At 36.8% G+C, this 21,865-nt stretch overlaps 1 protein-coding gene across 5 annotated transcripts in view; it reads right to left on the bottom strand.

The window, feature by feature from the left end:
- RNLS (renalase, FAD dependent amine oxidase) overlaps positions 1-21,865 on the bottom strand; it is a 294,773-nt gene that overhangs the window by 36,074 nt on the left and 236,834 nt on the right. The window lies entirely within an intron of this gene.

The raw sequence follows: 21,865 nt of genomic DNA, 5'->3' as shown, positions 1-21,865 counted from the left end.
CGAGAATAAGTTAGTATCTACCACACTGTTCTGTGGTCTGGATTAGATGACATAATGTGTGCGAAGTGCTTAGCACAGTTTCTGGTACAGAGGAGGTGCTTAATAAATGTAAGCTATGGGAATAAAAGCAATAAATCAGATATACCCAAGGGAAAAAGTTCTCCTGGTGTTGCCCAGAAGATGGGTATGAGTTATTTTTTGTTGTTGTTAAAGTACTTCATTTTCCCGTTGCACCCTGGCTTACGAATTTTACAGCAAAATACAAGAGAAGATAGACCCAAAATGCTGTGAGCACTTTAAAGTGGCGTGCTTCCAAACATTTTAATATATATGAAGTGGGAGATCTGACTTTGGAATCTGTGCCATAAATGCAATGGTAAGAAGATTGTCCAGTTTGCACCTCACAGTAGCTGGAATGACTTGAAAGAGCAAAGAGGGGGACCCCCTCTTTGAACTTTCAAAGTTTAACTTGTCAGTGTCGACTTTATCGGTACCACACAGGAGTGCAAAATCTCAAATTCTTTCCCTGAATACCACCACGGTGAGAAACCTACTGCATATTGCCTCAGGGAGTGTCATCCACGTTGTCAGTTAATACATTCAGGGAGGCTTGTTCACAGAAAGGGGGTGGCAATGCCACCTGTCTTCCATGAGGTTCCAAACCTTCCCAGAGACACAGAAAGCTACCAGCTCAGCATTCAGAATCAGGAGAGTTGGGGTTCTGAGTTGACTTACCTATGGCAGGCTTCAAAAGGAAAGGAACTAGAGCTGTGTGCGTGAGGTTGCACTGACCCAGCCATTTGTTACAGGGGGGAGCTCGTAAAATTCGTAAGGGCAGTGATGGGGCATTGCCAGGTTTCTCCCCTTTACATTAGCCATCCACTCCAAGGAGAGCAATATAAAAGGAAATTTAAGACCCAAAATGAAACCGTTCTTGCATAACAATGAGAGAAAAACCTGGCTACTTGTTTTTCTTGGAATCAGACAAAATTTTTGAGAATTTCAATTAAAATTTGAATAGCTGCAACCTAAGACAATGAGTTTTAAAGGAAAGACCCCCAAGCCCCAAGTTAGAGGGTATTTTCAGAAGCTAAAGTGCAGAAATACAAATAGCCAACCAGAGTTTAAATGTGACCTAGGCTTGGAACTAGGGCATTATAAAAAGCCACAAATATGTTAATAGGATTCAGCGCGTAAACTCAGTGTAATCATTATTCCTTGGTCACTGAGAAGGTAATGATGTTATCTTTCTTTTTCTTTTCTTTATTCAGTTTAACAAGCATAGCACTTTGCTTTTGGCATTTTAAATGTAAAGTTCATAGTAAGTTGACAACTATTCCTGTATGTTGGGAGATCAATGGCTTCAGTCAGAAGATAAGTATTTGAACCTTTGCATCCTTAATAGCCCGGTGGTCTTGGACAACTTAATCTCTTAGGCTCCACTTTCTGCCATCAATTAGAAGGGAGTAATATTAGTTACCTTATAAGACTGTCACGAGGATTAAATGGGTCTGGATACATAAAAGCCTTCTTCAAATACAAAGTGCCATACAAACATAAGGCACCCCTAGATAATATTTTTGTTTTGACCTCTGTGCTGTGGTAAGAAGAGCTTTAGGAAGGGATAACAGAGTTGACTTCTCTCAAAGTATTAAGGTTGATTCTTATATTAACACCCCAGGAACAGTGGCAGACTATTCCTGGGTATAGGCATAGCAGTTTTTTTTTTTAATTATGGTAAAATATGTAACATAAAATTTACCTTTTAAACCTATTTTAAGCATATAGTTTTCTGGCGTTAAGTATGTTCACACTGTTCTGCAACCATCACCACCATCCATCACTAGAACTATTTTATCTTCCCAAATTGAAACTTTGTAGACATTAAACACTAATCCCTTACTCCCCACTCCCCACTTGCCCCAGCCCCTGTCAACCACCATTCTATTTCTGCCTCTATTAATTTGACCACTCTAGGTACCTCATATAAGTGGAATCATACAATATTTGTCCTTTTGTAATAGGCTTATTTCGCTTAATATGACGTCTTCAAGGTTCATCCATGTTGTAGCAGGTGTCAGAATTTCCTTCTTTTTTTAAGGCCACATAATATTCCACTGTGTGTATATACCATATTTTGTCAATGCATTCACCTTTTGGATATTGTGAGTAATGCTGCTATGAACATGGGGGGACAATTATCTGTTCAAGTCTCCACTTTCACTTCTTTTGGGTGTATACCCAGAAGTGAGATTGCTGGATCATATGATAATTTTATGTTTAAATTGATCAATCACCATATTATTTTCCACAGTGGTTGCATCATATTTCCATTACCACCAGCAATGTACGAAGGTTCTAATTTCTCCACGTCCTTGTCAACACCTGGTATTTTATTTTTTTTAAATAGCCATCCTAATGAGTCTGAAGTGGGTACTGCATTTTTTTAGTGCACAGTTTTGGGTGGAGGTCAAGACATTGAAAGTTGATAATAGCAAGAATAGCAGCATTATCATGTACTGTTAATATAACACCGAGCTTTGGAAGCCTCTCACATGAAATACCTACAATTAAAAGCTACAGACGTCACATGTTCTCCAAATAGACACTGAAATTTGTTTTGAAATAAGTATTTTCACTGCTTCAGAGCCATGGTGATATCAGTCATAATAATAGAGATTAACAGGTTAAACTTGCTTAAAGACAAAGTGTGTCATATAGGATCCAGAAAATAACATCTATGTGGCATGTAATAAAATACATTTTAGAAACAAATCCTAACTCAAGTGTGTTGAGTCAGAGACTGTGATCTATATGATACTTTAAGATTTGTTGAATGGCTTCATACACAATCAGTTTTCATAAGTGTTACATGTGTGCTTGAACAGAATTTTCTAGATGTTGAATTAACAGTTTGATAAGTTCATTAGAACAATCTTATTAACTGTATGGTTCTAATCAACTAAATTCTTATGAATTTTTTGTCTGCTTGATCAGTTACTGAGAGAAGTACTATGTTAAAAATCTCTCCTTATGATGGCAAGTTTGCCAATTCCTCCTTTCAGTTCTGATAGTTTTTGCTTTACATTGAAGCTATGTTACTCTTTTCCTATTTCCTGATACCTTTAAAAAATATGTTGTGAACACCTTTGCATCTAGAAATGCTTTTCATCTTAAAGTTTACGTTCTTCTTTCTATTTGTTCCACTTTTTGAACATTTCTTTGTTTCTTTTTTAAAAAGAAAATTCTTTTAAAGCACTTTTCTCCCTTATTGCATTCTTTCCCTCTACTAGTTTGTAAGTTTTACAGCTTATTTGTATTCTTAGGAATTACCCATAGATTTAAAAGCATCCATATTAAAGTCAAAAGTTAATATCTTTATCCTTCTCCTGAATAATATAAGAACCTTAGAATACCTTAACTCTGATTGTGTAGGCCTTTGTTGTTCAGGATTTACTTCTTAAGTTTTGTTTAATACAGTTAACATTTACTAATGTTTACCCACAGCTTCCTTCGTGGATCTCACATCTTCTCTCCAGGGTCATTTTCCTTTTCCCAAAGTATCTCCTTTTGAAGTTCCTTAATGAGGTTCTGTTGAAGGTAGGCTTTTCTCAGTTTCTGTTTTTCTAAAAATGTCTTTATTAGAAGATGTGGTACATATATACAATGGAATATTATTCAGCCGTAAAAAGGAATGAAATTGGGACATTTGTAGAGACATGGATGGACCTAGAGACTGTCATACAGAGTGAAGTAAGTCAGAAAGAGAAAAACAAATATCGTATATTAACGCACATGTATAGAATCTAGAAAAATGGTACAGATCAACCAGTTTGCAAGGCAGAAACAGAGACACAGATGTAGAGAACAAACATATGGACACCAAGCAGGGAAGTGGGGGGGATTGGGGTGGGATGAACTGGGAGATTGGGATTGCCATATATACATTACTAATAAGAAAAAAAAATCAAATTGTATATTTTAAATATATGCAGTTTATTGTATGTCAATTATATCTCAATACAAGTTCTTAAAAAATAAATAAAAATGTCTTTATTTCACCCTCATTTGTGAAAGATAGTTGTCCTTGGTATATAATAGATTGAAAATATTTTCTCTCAGCCCTTTAAAGCTATTATTCCAATGTAAGTTAGCTTTTATTGATGTTGTTAAGAAGTCAACTCTTAATTTGATTGCAGGTTCTTCACAGGTAATTCTTCTTTGATATCTGGATGCTTGTACTGTTTTCTCTTTGCCTTTGGTGTTCTGCAGTTTTACTTGAATATTTTGAGGTTTTAAGTTTCTTTTTGCTTACTTGCTTTGACTTCATTGAGTTTTCTGAGTCTGAAGACTCATTTTTGTCATTAATTTTGAAAATTGTTCAGCCATGAGTTCTCTCCATTTTCTCTGCTCTGTCTAGTGGATACAGTACTCTACCCAGAGATACGATAGATATTCTCATTCTAACTTCATGTGTCTTGATTTCTTTATAACGTTTTCCATCTCTGTCTCTTTATGCCAGATATCATGTAATTTCTTCTGATTTATCTTTCAGTTCACCATTCTCCCTATATATGTGTTTATTCTGATGTTTAATTTGTCCTTTGAATTTCAAATTTAAATTATTTTGTTTTTCATTTTTAAAAATTCTGTTTTTCAAATCCACATGATCAATTTTGATAGCTTCTTTCTTCCTAGTCACATTGTCAGTACTCTCTTTTCTCTCTTTAAACATATTCAATATACTATATTTATTTAGTTATGCAAAAATCTGCAGTCTTTATGAGTTTGAGTGCTTTTTGTAGACATATAAACACACACCAAACTATTAATGTTCTATTAATATTAATAGATTTTTATTAATAAGTACATTTTTTCATATTAATAAGTGCAATTATTCATAGTTGCTCATGATAGTGCGTTTCCTTGTGTCTTATGTGATTTTTTTCTTTTCTTTTGGGAGCCGTGTTCCTATGGTAAGTCTAAAGTTCCTAGGAAATTTGTCTCAGAAATTCTTTAAGGCCTAAGTTTAAAGATTATTCCTTTGGAAATTTACTTTCGTTTCTGCCAGATACCTTGGAGACAATACTGCATATGACTACTTTAACTGGATTTTTAAAACATACTAGCAGAATGAATTCTGGCACCAAATCTGCCTGAGGGTGGATATGTGGTTTGGCATCTCAGGGGAGATATTTTATTTCTTTTTTGTTTTTTTCCACTCCACTTAAAGATAGGCAAGAATCCCCAATGTCTTCCTTTGCCAGATAGGATATAGCAGATATAGATAAGTTTTTTAAAGCCATAAAAGTGTACCTGTCCATGTGAATAAACTTTTAAATCTAAGGGAAACAGGCTAATTTTTCTTGGAAAAAAAAGTTACCAAAATTAACTCAATATAAAAGAAATCAGTATGAACTAAAATACATAAAAGAAATTAAAAACACAGTCTATAAATATTTAAAACAAAAAAAGACTTCAGGACTTAATTATTTTACTTGTGATTTGTTTAAAATTGTCAAGCTAGTATAATGTTGATTACAGACACACACTTCACATTTACATATATAAACACACACCAAACTACAGATCATTCTTCTATTAATAATAATAGGTATGTTCTTTTATATCAATAGGTACAATGAAAAGAAACATGATAATCTCAATATGTATTTAAAAGGCATCCATTAACATTTAATATAAATTCATGGAAAAAAGATACAACGTGAAAACAAGAGACTTTCTCAAAATGAGGTAGAATATCTTCCGTAAGCTGTTGGTCTATATCATACTTTACTATGAAATAATATAGATTTTCATGGTAAAATTAGCATAAACCAAGGGTGCTTGGTATACCAATGATATTTAACATTGCTCTGGTTAATGCACTAAGATAAAAAATAAAAATAAGATTTATAATTATTAGGAAGAAGGAAAATCATGATTTAAAATAATAGTAAGCCAACATAAAATCCATCAAATTTATTTAAAAATTTTGATATTAAATTGATTTCCGCATATACCAACAATAACTAGTAAGGAAAAATAATTCTTAATTAATTTTACAAGTGTTTTTGGAATTTGAAAATGATTCTAAAGGAAAAATAAGGCAGTGAGAATATTAACTTTTTTTTTTTGGAAAAAAAAAAGATCAATGAATGGAGATTTACTTTGCCATGTATTTAAATGTATTACAGAGACACAGCAATCAAATCAGCTGGCTACTGGTTGACAATAATAGTTAATGAATCAGAATAAATCTCTCTGGAAAAAAAATCCTAAAATATAGTAAGTATTTAGTATGGGACAACAAACTTAACAAAGCAACGGAGGAGGAATGCATTTTTATATTGACCTAGAAAACTGGGTACATGGACAGTTTTAACTTAGAATATTCCCCTCCTACTTCTGACCCAAATTTGTCACCATTTCTGACTACCTTCTTCCAAAATTATATGAGGAATCTATACTCTCCACTCATATAGCAAACTCAAACTTACTGTGACATCCTTATTTACACGCAAATACTTCAGAGACCTTTTCCATCTGTTAAATTTTTTTTTAGCCATATCTATCAAGGGGCAGAAGTTGAGTTCCCCTAAGGCCAGCTCTAGATTGCATCTCTGACAGGAAAGTAGAGGATTAAAGAAATTTAAGGAGTGGCAGACACAATAGCTGCAGACCAAGAATATCAAACAATGGGTGAGAATGTTTCTTAAATTACTGATTCAATCAAATGAGCATGTGGGTATTTAGTGCAGTTTGGTACCAAGAGAACTTGGTTGAGGCCTTTTAGAAGCTTACATCTCAGTTGGGGAGATGGCACCTGGGCAAAACAATTAGAGAGCCATTATCTCTAACTGGTATGGTCTTGACAGTGTGTGCAAATAAGTTTAGGAAAGAGATTCCTGGGAAGCGAGAAAAGGGACCAGGCGTTGAGAGCCACAGCTTGAGGGGGTGGGTGGTCAGCGATCCTTCCTTCCAGCAGTGGCATTGGTGCTAAGTTTCCCTCTCCCGACCAGCATGGAACTGGTTTAACAATCTTTGCCCTCTAGCCATGAGAGCTCTTATTACAATTTAGCTCTTTCATATGGCTCCAGAGCCCAGCAGCAAATGTAATGGAGATTAAGCCAGTCACATCAGTAAGTCCAACCAAAAAAAGTAACTCACTCTTGATGATGAAAACATAGCAAGGGAAAGGGAAGGAAGAAGAGAGGGAGGGGAAAGGGAGACAGAGATGGAGAGATATGTGCTCCTGTTGTCTCTCTCTCCCCCTCCTCACCTTCCTGGCAGAGGCAACCCAAACAAGCATTGAACACTCTGCCATGTGGCATTCCACCTCCTTGGCAGCGTGTCTGCTGCTCTGTGTGTCTGCTGCTGCCGCAGAATCAGAAACTAGGCCTCACTATTCAGAGGGACTACCTGCAGGTTTTATTTGCTTTTAAATAACCATCTCAAACCTATTTCTCGTATATAAGTTACAGAAGCCAAAATTCACTTACAAGAGCTCTACTCATGTCCTGGGCAACTTCATTACCTCCAACTTTATCTGCAGGAAGGACCTCTCCATCACTGAGTTGGAAATACTAGCTTTAAAAAAAACTAATATACTTCTTTTGGTCTTTGACTTGTTTATTCTAGGCCTGTGGCTACTAATATATCTAGGGATGTATGCATTTGCCATTTTAAATAGAGGCTAGGAAGGAAAGTTTTAAAACTGATACATATGTATGTTTGTAATCCTTGTTATCCCAGGCTAGATATGTTTGGATTTCTTATGTTTAAAAAGGCACGCATCCTCTAAACAATTCTGTGTAAGATAACCATTCTGATAGGCATTTAGTTAAATATAAACAAGTGTGTAAAACCCCACACGATGAATTGAAAATAAAATGAGAATTCCCCCAAAGTTCATACTTCCAATTTCAGAAGATGTTTCCCCATAGCTCCAGTATAAATAAATGTATACAAATTCAGGAAATAATCTTCCAGTAAACAATGGAAAATTGTTCACAGAAGAGTATGTTTGCCTTCTCCAGCCAGCTGAGAAAGTAAATGATAACATTCACCAGTAATCCAAACTACTTGAATAATAAACATGTTGCCTATTTCCTCAATACCTATGAGGGCTGAATGCCAGGGATGGGGTCAGGAGGGCGGGTACAGGGATTGGACTGAGCTACTGGGGATAATTTTCTACTGATTAGAGGGGCATCCCCAAGTCCTGAGAGTGGAGCAGGTATAAGTAAGTGTCAAGGCGTTGAGCCAAATCCTCAAAATAGATAAGGCTTCAGAATAAACAAGGTCATCAGTGGAAAGGATGAGGGATGACAGGCAGGGCTTGGCCTAGGGGATGGGCAGGAAGTACTCCTACTTACAGGGAGAAAAAAAAATACATTGCCTGCAGAAATTCATTTTAATACTTCTTTTCCTACTGAATTGGCTTTGGGTCTCATGAAGGAGCTCAAACCAGTTCACAAATGGTGAAGATCTTCTGTCTGGGGATCTTCTTAATAGATTCAAAAAATCCAGTACCCTTAAAGAGAAGGCAAGGTATAGGACAGTTAAATATTGACCTCCAGGCTAATCATAAGGATCATATGAGCAAATATCTGTGTGGATGGACTGTTCGGTGCCCACTGGTTCTTCTGTGGCAACAGTAGCTAAACTTTGTTTTAGAAGAACTCTCCCCCACTTTCAGCCCTAATAAAGGTGACCAAAGTTAAACTGATCAATTAATCCATTCCTAACTAAGTGATTAGTTTAGCAATGGGTACATAATTCAAGGCAGGCCAATTGGGTCAATGAGATTCAATTCCTGTTTTGGGAAAACAGCTTCTTTGTTTTGTAAGACTTGGCACTGAAATGCTTGGTACCATGAATGAACCCAATCCAGCGGAAAGTAGAGTCAAGAAATGGATAGAAACTAAGTCTTCATATGTTGACCGAATCAATCCAGACATGCCTGCAGCTCTACTCCTGGATTTTTCAGGAACAATAACAATAAATTCCACCCCCTCCTTTTTTTGGGTTGGAGGGGGGTAAGCCATCTAAGTTGGGTTTTATGTCATTTGTAACCTAAACTAACCTAAACGTGTGAAGTATCTAGTAATGTCTGCCATATATATGCTTGTTTCTACAAATGCGTTTCCTTTCTTTCTTCTCTTCTCTTCTGTCTGCCCTTAATCTTACTTTATATCTCTAATATATAAAGAAGATTAGATTTTATCAGTTTCTTTAGGAAACTTGACCAATAATTATGGAAAAAAAAAGAATAAAAACAAAAAACAACCTCCTTCTGGGCCTCAGTTTTTTCATATGTGAAGTAAAAGGGTGAGAAAAGTTCATTCTCTTCAGATCCCTTTCAGCTTTAATTTTCTATGACTATAAAATGGAGGTCCAGATAGTGGTGACAATTTGAGTAGTAAAGCTCACCCTTTCCCTAGCCACTCCATGCTGACACTAGGGCAGAAATTCCTGGTCCTCAAAGATGAGACTAAAACTAAGAATCTATAAGACCAATGTGATGAAAATACTTCTCTTCATCTGAGCTTTCTAAGCCTTGAGTTTGCCCTAGATTTTAGGGCTTTAATTTCCATCCCACTTTTGAGTTTGAATGCAGTGAGCTACTCTATAGTATGGTTAAGAAAACACACTACATTGTTTAAGAATTCCTTGGTCTGGATTCAGCTCTGCTACTACCTAGAACAGTTCTTGACATACTCCAGATACTCAATTCACACACTGAAATAAATAAATAATTCACAGATGTCATAGCTCTGTGGAAAATCATGTGTAACTAACAACAGTTAAATTTACATACCCAGGATTGAGAACATTTTGCTTTTTAAAGATATATTAAGTTGGATTCAAGTTCATTTTGAAAATAACATTACTTTTGCTTGCATGTATTTTGATACATGTGATCTTGAGTGTGAGAACGCTAGGCCTCTTGAGATTCCTAATAACTTGAGTTATCCTCATGAAGTGTGTCATGAGTATGAAATATCATTTGTCATGTGAGCGGTGGTAGGAGAACTAGATTTCCAAGGTTCTTTCATTCCCAGGATTCTCAGTGGTGGGCTGGTAGTGGCAGTGGTGAAAGTGGATTGTTAGGGCTGGAGGTAGAGGCAGGGACTGAGAGTCTGGCTAACCCAAATCTGGGATGAGGGTGAGGGGAACAAGTGAAATTTCAAATAACAGATTTGGCATTATTATCTCATCTTTAGAAATGAATTTTTAAAGCTGCTGTTAATTTCAGTATACAAATGACAGAACTATAGGTTAAAGAAGAATATGAAAGAGTCGAGTTTCCAGGTATCAATCAACCTCACTGTGTCTAAGGGTGGGTGCTGGGGCAAGAGATAAGCTTCCATGGGGAGCTTTTATTAGGCTTTCCAGCACAGAGATTTTTACTTTGATCAAAAAAGTCTGATTTGGAGACAAAGCTCAGGCTGAAGTCATCGTTTTATGTAATTTCTCTAAGTTTTAGTTTCTTCACTTATAAAAAGAGAGATAATAATATTTATCTCAGAGAGTTGTTGTAAAGATAAAATGTAAAAAGAACACGTAAAGCACTTAGCACAGTGCCTGGCTCCCAGTGCTGGGCTTAATGAAGATTATGGATATGGAGTTTTAAAAGGTTGAATAACATTGTTCTGATTTTTCTTTTCTTTCCTTGTTACCTTTCAAACTCCTGACGTAAGTTGTTTTAAATTCAGGCTATAGAAAAGTTCTCTTTGCTTCCTATATAGAAATATATTGTAATAGAGAAGAAGCATAATTTCTAATTTGTAATTGGAGATATAATTAGCACACACACAAGCGAATACGTATACACTGAAATAGCAACAGGGAAGATGAGGGTGACTCAAGGCTGTGGGGCAGACCCAGGTTTTCCCCCCAAACCCGGATATACATTGTGCAAATCAGAGCTCAAGACTCATAAGTATTTCCACATTACAAAGGGTCTTAGATAACATTTTCCTTCATGAGACTTCTTTGATTATTCCAATCATATTTAACTACTGAATTGGAAATTCCAGTTTTGTTTTGTTTTGTTTTGTTTTTTCAAATAATTCTGACCTCTTCAGAGAAAGCAATTTCTTAAAGATTTCCATTGTGGAAAACCAAGGAGGCAAGATTTCCAGATTCCATGGCAAAGATAAATCCTTGCAGATCAACAGAATTCCTGTTGCAGGGTGCCCTGAGGAGGTTCTGTGTCAGGGAAGTTTTCCACTTGGTCAGGAATTCATGTTTGAATCCATCCCTCTCCATCATTGTTTAGGCTCTTGTCTTTATTTGGAGGAAGCAGATCTGGTTTTGTGAGATGTATCTCTCCAGAGGAGTACCTTTAGGCAAGCTATACAGGCATAGCTCAAAGATACTGTGGGTTTGGTTCCAGACTACCACAATAAAGCAAATATCACAATAAAGCAAGTCACATGAATTTTTTTGTTTCCCCAATGCACATAAAAGTTATGTTTACTCATACTGTGGTCTATTAAGTGTGCAATGGCATTATGTATAAAAATGTACATATCTTAATTTTTAAAAATCCTATATCACTAAAAAATGCTAACCATCATCTAAGTCTTCAGCAAGTTGTAATCTTTGCAGGTGGAAGGTCTTGCCTTGATGTTTCTGGCTGCTGAGTGACCAGGGTGGTGGTTGTCAAAGGCTAGGGTGGCCGTGGCAATTTCTTAAAATAAGACAACAATGAAGTTTGACACATCAATTGACTCCTCTTTTCATGAATAATTTCTCTGCAGCATGCAATGCTGTTTGTTAGCATTTTACTCACAGTAGAACTTCTTTCAAAATTGGAGTCATTCCTCTCAAATCCTACTGCTGATTTATTAACTAAGTTTATGTAATATTCTAAATCCTTTGTTGTCAACAGTCTTCACAGCATCTTCACCAGGAGTAGTTTCCATTTCAAGAAAGAAGCTACTTTCTCTGCTCATCCATAAGAAGTAACTCCTCATCCATTGAAGTTTTATCATGAGGTTGCAGCAATTCAGTCAAATCTATGGCCTCTACTTCTAATTCTAGTTCTTTTGCTATTTCTACCATATCTGCAGTTACTTTCTCCACTGAAGTCTTGAATCCCTCAAAATCATCCACTAAGGTTGGAGTCAACTTCTTCCAAATTCCTGTTGATGTTGATATTTTGACCTCTTTCCATGAATTACAAATGTTCTTGATGGCATCTAGAAAGGCAAATCCTTTTCAAAAGGTTTTCAATTTACTTCGCATATATTTATTGGAGGAATCACTATCTATGGCAGCTGTAGCCTTACAAAATATATTTTTTTAAATAATAAAACTCAGAAGTCAAAATTACTTCTTGATCCATGGCCTGCAGAATGGATGCTGTGTTAGCAGGCATGAAAACAACATTAATCTCATTGTATGTCTCCATCAAAGCTCTTGGGTGACCAGACGCCTTGTCAATGAGCAGTAATATTTTGAATCTTTTTTTTTTTTCTGAGCAGTAAGTCTCAATCGTGAGCTTAAAATATTCAGTAAACCTTGTCGTCAACAGATGCGCTGTCATCCAGGCTTTGTTGTTCCATTTATAGAGCACACACAGAACAGATACAGAAAATTCCTAGGAGCCCTAGGATTTTCAGAATGGTAAATGAGCACTGGCTTCATCTTTAAGTCGCCAGTTGCATTAGTGTCTAATGTAGCCTGTCCTTCGAAGCTTTGAAGCCAGGCATTGACTTCTCCTCTCTTGCTATGAAAGTCCTAGCTGGCATCTTCTTCCAATACAAGGCTGTTTAGTGTAGCCATCTTCATTTATTATCATGGCTGGAGCTTCTGGATGACTTGCTGCAGCTTCTACATCAGCTCTTGCTGCTTCACCTTGCATGTTTATGTTATGGAGAAGGCTTCTTTTCTTAAACTTCATGAATCAACAACCTCTGCTAGCTTCAGACTTTTCTTTTGCATCTTCCTCACTGCTCAGCCTCCAAAGAACTGAAAAGAGTTATGGCCTTGCTTTTGATTAGGCTCTGGCCTACGGGAATGTTGTGGCTGGTCTGTACTTCTATCTGGACCACTAAAACTTTCTCCATATCAGTAACAAGATTGTTTCACTTTCTTATCATTTGTGTGTTCAGTGGAATAGCACTTTAATTTCCTTCAAGAATTTTCCCTTCACATTCACAACCTGGTTGACTGTTTGGCACAAGAGGCCTAGGTTTTGGCCTCTCTTGGCTTTTGACATGCCTTCCTCACTAAGCTTATTTGGTTCTAGCTTTTGATTTAAAGTGAGAGATGTGTGACTCTTCCCTTCACTTAAACACTTAGTGGCCACTCCAGGGTTACTAATTGGCCTAATTTCAATACTGTTGTGTCTCAGGGAATAGAGAGGCCTGGAGAGAGGGCGAAAGATGGGGGAATGGCCACTGAATGGAGCAGTCAGAACACACACAACATTTATGGATTAAATTCACCTCATATGTGCAGAGTCTGTGGGACAGCAAAACAATTACAGTAGTAACATCAAAGATCACTGATCACAGGTCACCATAAGAAATGTAATAATAATGAAAAAGTCAGAAATATTATGAGAATTACCAAAATGTGACACAGAGACACGAAGTGAGCACATGCTATTAGAAAAATGGCGCTGACAGACTTGCTTGAGACACGATTGTCACAAACCTTCAATTTGTTAAAAAATGAAGTATCTGCTAAGCACAATAAAGTGAAGTGCAACAAAACGAAGTATGCCTGTATACATAAGGAGGGCAGACCCCAGGAGACTGATTTCAAAATGGAGAATTGTTTCTGCCTTCTTCAATGGAGCAGAGCTGATTACTGTCCCTTTAAAACAAGGTACATTTTTATGTTTGTGTAAGTGTAACTCAAGGATTACTAAAGACCTGACTAGAAATACTGACCAGATGAAAAGACAGTGTCCTACAGAGATACTGATACTTCAATTCCACAAACATTTGCAGAAATAAAATAACAAGGACACAAGAGAATATCAGATTAAACACTGTTGAAATTTTGCTGATAAGGAATTCTAACTTTTTATCATTATGCTGGAACATGTTTAAGTATTCCCTGTCAAATGTAAGCAGTAGCAAATCTTAATCACCTGAACACACAGAATGATGCCTGGCCCCTAGCTGAAATGCAATAAATATTCATTGAATGTATGACTGATGAATAACTTATGGAGACAGATAATTTGGGAAGCAAAGAGAACATACAGATATTTCTTTCCTTATGAAGACCTTCCCCTTACAGTAAAATTTTGGATCATAATATTTTACTTTTAAGAGGAAATGTGCTATAGAATTCTTTTAAAATGACCAAAATTTATAGATTACATAGAAAAAACATGGCCATAAGATGAAATTATTACAAAATGAGCATTTTCCTCTACTAAACATTAAAAGTCTTTGTAGAAAAGTGTCTGATGGAGACATGAAAGACCCTAATGATGACTACCAAGTGAGATATTAACATAAATGAGGTAAATTAAAATTTAAGAAAAGCTTTTTTAAATTAGTAAAATATATCATCTACAGTATACCAATATGTGTGGTTTATAGTACCTTCATATAGCCATATAGCCAATTTTGTTTAATATTAGGAAATATATTTGAACTATTTTTTATACTCTGGCAGAGATAGTTCATTCTCACCAAATAGTCCATGTGCTCCCTGACAATTCCCAGTCTGTGTGGCAGTTAAGCTGGAGCCACGTAACTAGTTTTGGTCAGTGGACATGAGGGGAAGTGAAGTGTGTCCCATCTAGTCCAAGGCTATTAAGAGCTGTTATGTGCCTTCCATTCCTTTCTTACCTCCATGCTGACTTTAGGGGCTCATGTTCTAGATAGCAGATCTACAAGATGAAGTAGAGATGCCCATCCTGCTTGTGGCTTTGTGTAAAAGCCCACAGCGTGTCAACCACAAATGCCTTTGTAGCACTGATATACTGAGGTATGTCTATGAATTACACACCCCTCATTTCAAGGGTAGAACCTTTAAGAATGATATACTTTATAAATCAATGGACTTAAAGCATCTCATATTTCAGTTCTGAGCCCAAATTGTTACCTTTTGTTTTCCTCTCTCAGGTTTTGATTAGATCTCATTAATTCATTATTTATTTAACAAAATTTAATTGAGAAATAACTGTATGTGAAGGACTGTTGCACGTGCTGGAGATACAAAGAGGAGCAAAGCAAATTCTGTCTCTCCATTCATGGACCTTACAACATGAAGGTGAAAGAGACATTACACAAATGATTCCACAAATCAAAATGTAGTTACTGAAAATTAAAATATAAGGTGTTACACTACTACATATAAAATAGTGAACAAGGACCTACTGTATAGCATCGGGAGCTCTCTTCAATATTCTGTAATAACCTATATGGGAAAAGAACCTGAGAAAGAATGGGTATATGTATATGTATAACTGAATCACTTTGCTGTACACCTGAAACTAACATAACATTCTAAATCAACTATTCTCCAATATAAGAAAAATTAAATTAAATGAATAAAATTAAAAAAAATCTTATTATAAAAGAGCATAACAGGAAAAACCTAATTAAATTAGGAATTTAGGAATTCAGGAATGGCCTCTGTGGAAATGATATTTAAACTGAGACATTCTAGGCAGAGAGAACAAAATGGACAATGGTCTTGAGGGGGAAAAACCATGGCATGAATGAAAGGTGTGACTGGAGAGCTAAGTAAGGTATGGAGGGAGGAGCTAGTGAAATAGACATGTGCTAGACCAGGGGCTGGCAAACTAATCTGGCCTCCACATGTGCTGGGAAATAGTTTTACTGGAACATAGTCATGCCCATTCCTTTATATTGGGTTGGCCAAAAAGTTCATTTGGGTTTTTCTGTAACAGCGAACCAAAAACCCGAATGACCTGTTTGGCCAACACAATGTAATGTCTATATCTTGTGTGACACCAGTAGAGCTAAGTAGTGGCAACAAGAGACCGTATGTCTCACAGAGTCTAAAGTATTCACTATCTGGCCTTTACAGAAAAAGTTTGTGACCCCTGTATAAGATCATTCAGGACCATGGAGGTCATGATAAGGATCTGAGATTTAATCTACACACAAAGGGAAAGGCTTTGAGTAGGAAAGCAAGTGGCATAACCAGGTGTGTTTGAAGATCATTCTGGCTACGTGATGAATGAACTGGAGAGGGGCAAGTATGGAGATACCAGTTAAAATAAGATGGTGCCTGGGTTGTGACAGCAGTGATGAAGAGAAGTGAGTTCAATGAAAGAGAAGAAAAAAGAAAGGATGATTCCTGATTTGGGGCTCAAGTTGCTAGGAGATTGGTGGCTCCATTTTCAGAAACAGAGAAGATTAGAGAACGAACAAATTCTGAACTTCGAAGGCAGGCAATCAAGAGCCAGCGCTTCACATGTTAAGTTTGATTATAAAATACTTTTTTTTTTTTTTAAAGGAGTAAAGTAACTCTGACAATCATATTCTGAATTCTACTTGCTTTCCAGGGCTGGAATAACCTTTCCTCTATGTTCCTTGCATTAATTCCTTTAAAAATTCCATATATTCTGCCTGTTTAACAAGTGGGGCCACATTTAGTGGGACTGCATATATTTCAGGATCTGTTTGGGAGAAGTTTTTTCTTTGGCTAAGACCTCCCAAGTTTTATGAAAACATCTATTTATCCCGAGACACAAGGAGATTTTCAGCCTGTTGCAGCTTTTATTGGCACTGCCAAAAGGAAAAATGGAAGCATTTCAATAGTCCTTTAATTGGGCCTACCCAGGTCCCCAGAGCAGGCGATTTGTCCTAACTCGCACTTGGTGTTCCAGACCTCGCTGGAGTTCTTCTGCAGTGTGTAAGAAAGCCCTGGTTTTCTATGATGACAGTCAACTAAAATGCCCCACTTTCCCAATACTCACCAGCAATAAGCAGTCATCCCTTATTAAACGTCGTTATTCTGGTCTACGCAGCATCATGCCCTATATGAAGTTTTGTGTGTTAAGTGGTATTATGATTGGACTCTCTTCCTGAAATTGGGCAAGGTTTTCCCTTTGAGCCAGCATACTGGTTTGCTCTAAGGATATCACTTTATCACTGTAGTTGCGTAATTGTGTTCAGCTTTAGATTTGTAACTGCTCAAAAGGATACCAGATGAAATATATCTCTGGGCTGGAGGATTTGACCTAATACTTTGCTCTAGTTCATTTGGTGCATTAAAGAGAAGATTTTGGCTTGACATTATAAAATGTTGAATTTGAAAGACTGAGACTAATCAGATGAACTTTTTATTTATGTTTGTGTCAAAATATCTCTGGTCCTTTTGATAGAAGAAATTTACTGGTTTACTACAGACATTCTTATCTCCTTTACCAATAAGACCAGTGAAATTATCCTTCCTGTTATATTTTGACAGAAAAGAAAAATTGAATCTGGATATTTTGGCCAAAGTTCTTAAATCAAAGGGACTATCATCTTTATGATATTGTTAGCTACTCCTGTGAAACCAATATTATGAATATACATAGTAGAAAAAGGAACAAGGGAACAAACAGGCATTTTATCTTTAATAAAAAAAGACTGGATTAGGTTCAATTGAGCTTAAGGTTCTAAAATGCCTTTCCTGACTCTATTAAATAATGTAAGGATATAGAATATCAACAACATAGAGTTCACTGGGTATATGTATAATAGAAATCTATTTCAGTGAGGAAAACTATATTTTAAATTCAAGGATGCTTCCTTCTTACAAACATGAATTTGGAATATTTTATACTGAAGAATTCCCCTAGTCCCACAGATCAGTTATAAATATTAATGGAATTTCAATAGATTCTTTTCAGAATCCAGTGTTTAATATTCATTCATATGATGCAGGGAATTCAAGGTCCTGTACAGTACATGTAGATCCTTCCCATTATCTAAATGAGCACATATATGAAGTCTGTAGGGGCAATGATTATTAAAAATAGCAGAGCCCACATATGATCTTAAAGGGCATATCAAAGCCTTCTCAGCTCACTTAATAACAAGCAAGTCACTGGTAATAAACCAAAGGACTCTTTAGGCTAAATTGACTCAGTAATGTCACATCCGGGCAAAATGATGGATTGGTGATTCTGGACAGAGTTAAAAATGCTAACTGATATAAAGTATTTATGAAATACAATGAAGCGATTTCCTGTGGTGAGATTCTGCAGTCACACTTTGAAACTTGCTCTTGAATTAGTCTCAGCCCTTTGATTTGCTGACGACTTACTTCATAGTATCTAACTCTTCTCGAATATGCTGGACTGTAAATTTTGGGGGAACTATTCAAAAAGTGATTTGAGATTCCATAAAAAGAAAGAAGAACCATAGTTAACTTAATGTTTTCTGAGTTTAACACCTTATTCGGGAAATGAGATATTGTTTAACTACCCTAATGTGTAAGTGTTATTATTTTTAACAGAAGATAACATAATTTAACTAAACTTGCACTATTGGCATTATCCTTCCTTTTTCTCTTTCTTAAAATGAAGAAAAGTTTATTTTCTGACAGAAACCATAAAATAATTTATGTGACAACAATTTATGTGACAACAAAGTAAATGTGACAGCATTTACTATGTGCCTCCAGTGTGCTGGGCATGGGACTAGAGTTTTGGATACATTATTCAACCCTTTTACATTTCTGGGAGACACTATTAACCTTACAGGACAGATAAGTGAAGCTCAGAGAGATTGAGAAACTTACTCATGGTCACAGAGCTATTAGGTTGAATTACATGAAAATGCTGGTATTCAACCATTTTAAATTACAAAGACAGCAATATAATATAGTTCAACCTGATTCGAAGTATAGCATTATAATTTGAAACTAGGTCTGTGTGACTGCAAGGTCCATGTAACCATGGAACTGAACCATGCTTGATAATACTGGCTATTTTTGATCATTCATGATAATAAAAACCAAATCATGAATTATACAATAAGGAATTCACCACTCACCAAGCTTGGGTTAATATGAACTCATCATTTGTGGCAAGGTTCCTATGTAAGATATCGTTTTAATTCCACTGTGATATAAAAAAGAGATAACTGCTAAACTGTGGAAGAGAAATGGCACATTTGCAGACCTTATCACATATTTTCTAAGTTAAACATCTCAGCTGGAGCACAGTTGTTCTTCAACCAAGTATTTAAAAAAAATCTTTCACAAAAAGAACAGTGGGATGCTTTGAAGTGTAATCTTGGAAATCAAGGTCTGTTACAGGGCATCATTCAAAGCAGATGCACGTTCCCTAGAGACCATGGTAAAACTGTTACTGAGAAGACTTGGACCTCTTTGGGATGAGAGCTTGATAAAACTTTCAAGTCTTACTAGCAGTACCTCTGATACTATGTAGTCAAGAATTCCCAATGCAATAGGCATGGAACAGAGTCTCCATAAGAGGCTTCTGATCATTCTAATTGTCAAGAGCTCACATACGTTTTCTTTCAATGGCTTCCAGATTTGGAATCTAGAGAGCTCATTCATTTTATATGATTTAAAGGGCAGTGGTGACAGATACCTAGATTGTGTTAGGAATGAACAATTTGCTGACTAGCCATTACTTTTCCTTGCCTGCTAAGTTGTGACCAGTGCTGAAGTATTAACTCTCAATGTTATTTTGGAAAAAGAGAAGGGCATCTCAGAGCTGCATAAAGGACGACTGGCTCAGCAAATATTTCCTGAGCACTGAATACACACTCTCGTTATGCTGCGATGTCTATCTCTTATTTTCAATCTTAATGAAGATAAGAGGGATCGATTGCTGGATAGCATGTGTGATAGACAGTGGCATGTATTCCCTCTAAAGGAGGGAGCTGCTAATCTGGAGAAAGCGGCAGCTCTGCAAACAGGGCATATCAATTCTTTAGCCCATGAGACATTCAGATTGATCTGAGGAAGAATTCTTGACAGTGAGAAAAATGGTGAAATCTTTTCTGAGGGAGCTCTAAGCAAAGGAAAGTTTCCATCACTTTGGGATAGTGTTATTGTGGGCCCAGATAAAAATGGACCAGAATGAAGACTTGTCAAGCTCTCATCCAGCTCAACAAGTCTTTACTGTCTCCCAGGACCTGAGGCTCACAAGCTGTCTGAGACTTACACAGTTTTACAAGACTATTCTCAATTTGCAAAGGATTTGAGATGCCTCCAGAATGATGAAAACCAGGCCCTTGTCTGGGAAGCAGAGCAGAGCACATCATTTTGAGCCCTGGCTTACAACTCAGGGTGTTGACAGCTTCACTTCAGGCTACAGTAAGGACTTAACTTCAAGATACTTCAAAACAGTTCAGTCCCAAAGACAGAGCCTTTTCCCAATTTCCAGCTCTCTCAACAGATTGACCTGGTTGCAGGTACTATGGAAACAGTAAGTTGAGCTTGCTTTATTTGAGGTCCAGACGATGAGGGGTTCTGTGTGCATTCAAAATAAGGTATTCAAACAGATGTGAGGTTTTCCATACAGACAACAGACTCCAAATTTCTGCACAGGAACTAACCTGAAGAAACCATAAAGTTCCTAATTTCATCTTAGATATTCTAAAAAGTGCCTGGACTTTGCTGATTTACAAAATAACTCCCCAGTAAAAAGCACCCATCAATTTAAAACAGTTGCTGAATCCAGAACTACATTGAGGGGGTAGGGACTTGTAGGAGGTGGGTCGCAAAGTAAATTATACAGCAAACGAGTTACAAATCTACACAGCAATCCCTCTGGTCAAGCCAGAGTCTCTCACCATGTAGTTTTCTCTTTCTTCTTTCCCTTCTCTGCTCCGTGCCCTCCCCTTAGTCTCAGAGTGTCTGAAATTATTTCCTCAATTAGGCAAAGCAATTTAGCTTTCTTTGTTCTCACCCACAAACTGGCATCTAATCTCTCCTAGGTGCTTGGCAGATAGAAAAGCCATCACTTAAAGGGATCGTAATTATAAATGGCAAAAATTAGATGTCATTACATGTAATACAGCAGTGCCTTCATTACATGATAACTACATACTAAGTTACTTGACCTTCGTTGGTGAAGAGGTTGGAGGGACTGCAGCCATTCCCACCTGTGCACTTCTGCAGATTTTTCCCTCTTTGATGTAACTGGCCTTCCTCACCTCCTTACAAAGCCAACAGAGGGTTTTCCCTTGCTACTGCCTTTCTAAGTTGGCAGCAGCAATGGCAGCCTCTCAGTTTTTCTGTTGCTCTCATCTATACCTTGTAAATTTCAGATCCATACATTTATTCATCATAAACGGTCATCTGATTCTCATTCCCCTCTTCTCTCCCTAATGGTGGATTCAAACTACACTCAGTCACCAATACATCTGGCTCTTGTATTCTGGAGGAACTCTTGGCCAACATGAAGATCTTCTGTAAATTTCAGCCTGACAGCCACAAGTTTAGGCCAATACCACAAGTGAAAATACCACTCTCAGAGGGCAGGGCAGGCAGAACACAAAGGTGGAATCCTGACACAAAAAGGGACTTGCACATGTAACGTTTAAGACTCGCTTCTTAATGTGGATGCTATATACATCTGCCATTTGGAATTGTTTATAGTTACAGAAATGCCAGGCAGCTGTAGACTCTCGACTTTCTTTACCCTTTTGCTCACTACTTCTTGGACATTTCATTACTTATTTGCATTTACTGAACTTTTTAGCAGCCCCAGGAGAAAGTTAAACAATAGGCCATGCTAAAGTTTCTGATTTTTTTCATGGATTTAAATGTTCCATAGTCCCCATCTTTCACTTTTTCACCTGAAGAAAGAAGATTATTAGGTTCATGTGACTAGGTCTCAAGCGTCCTTTAAAACCATATCATCACGAGGCAGCATGACTCTCCC

This window comes from Hippopotamus amphibius, chromosome 5 (genome assembly GCF_030028045.1).
Source record: "Hippopotamus amphibius kiboko isolate mHipAmp2 chromosome 5, mHipAmp2.hap2, whole genome shotgun sequence".
Lineage (NCBI taxonomy): Eukaryota > Metazoa > Chordata > Mammalia > Artiodactyla > Hippopotamidae > Hippopotamus > Hippopotamus amphibius.
Note: the sequence above shows the minus strand (reverse complement) of the source record. Positions and strands in the feature narration are given on the sequence as shown.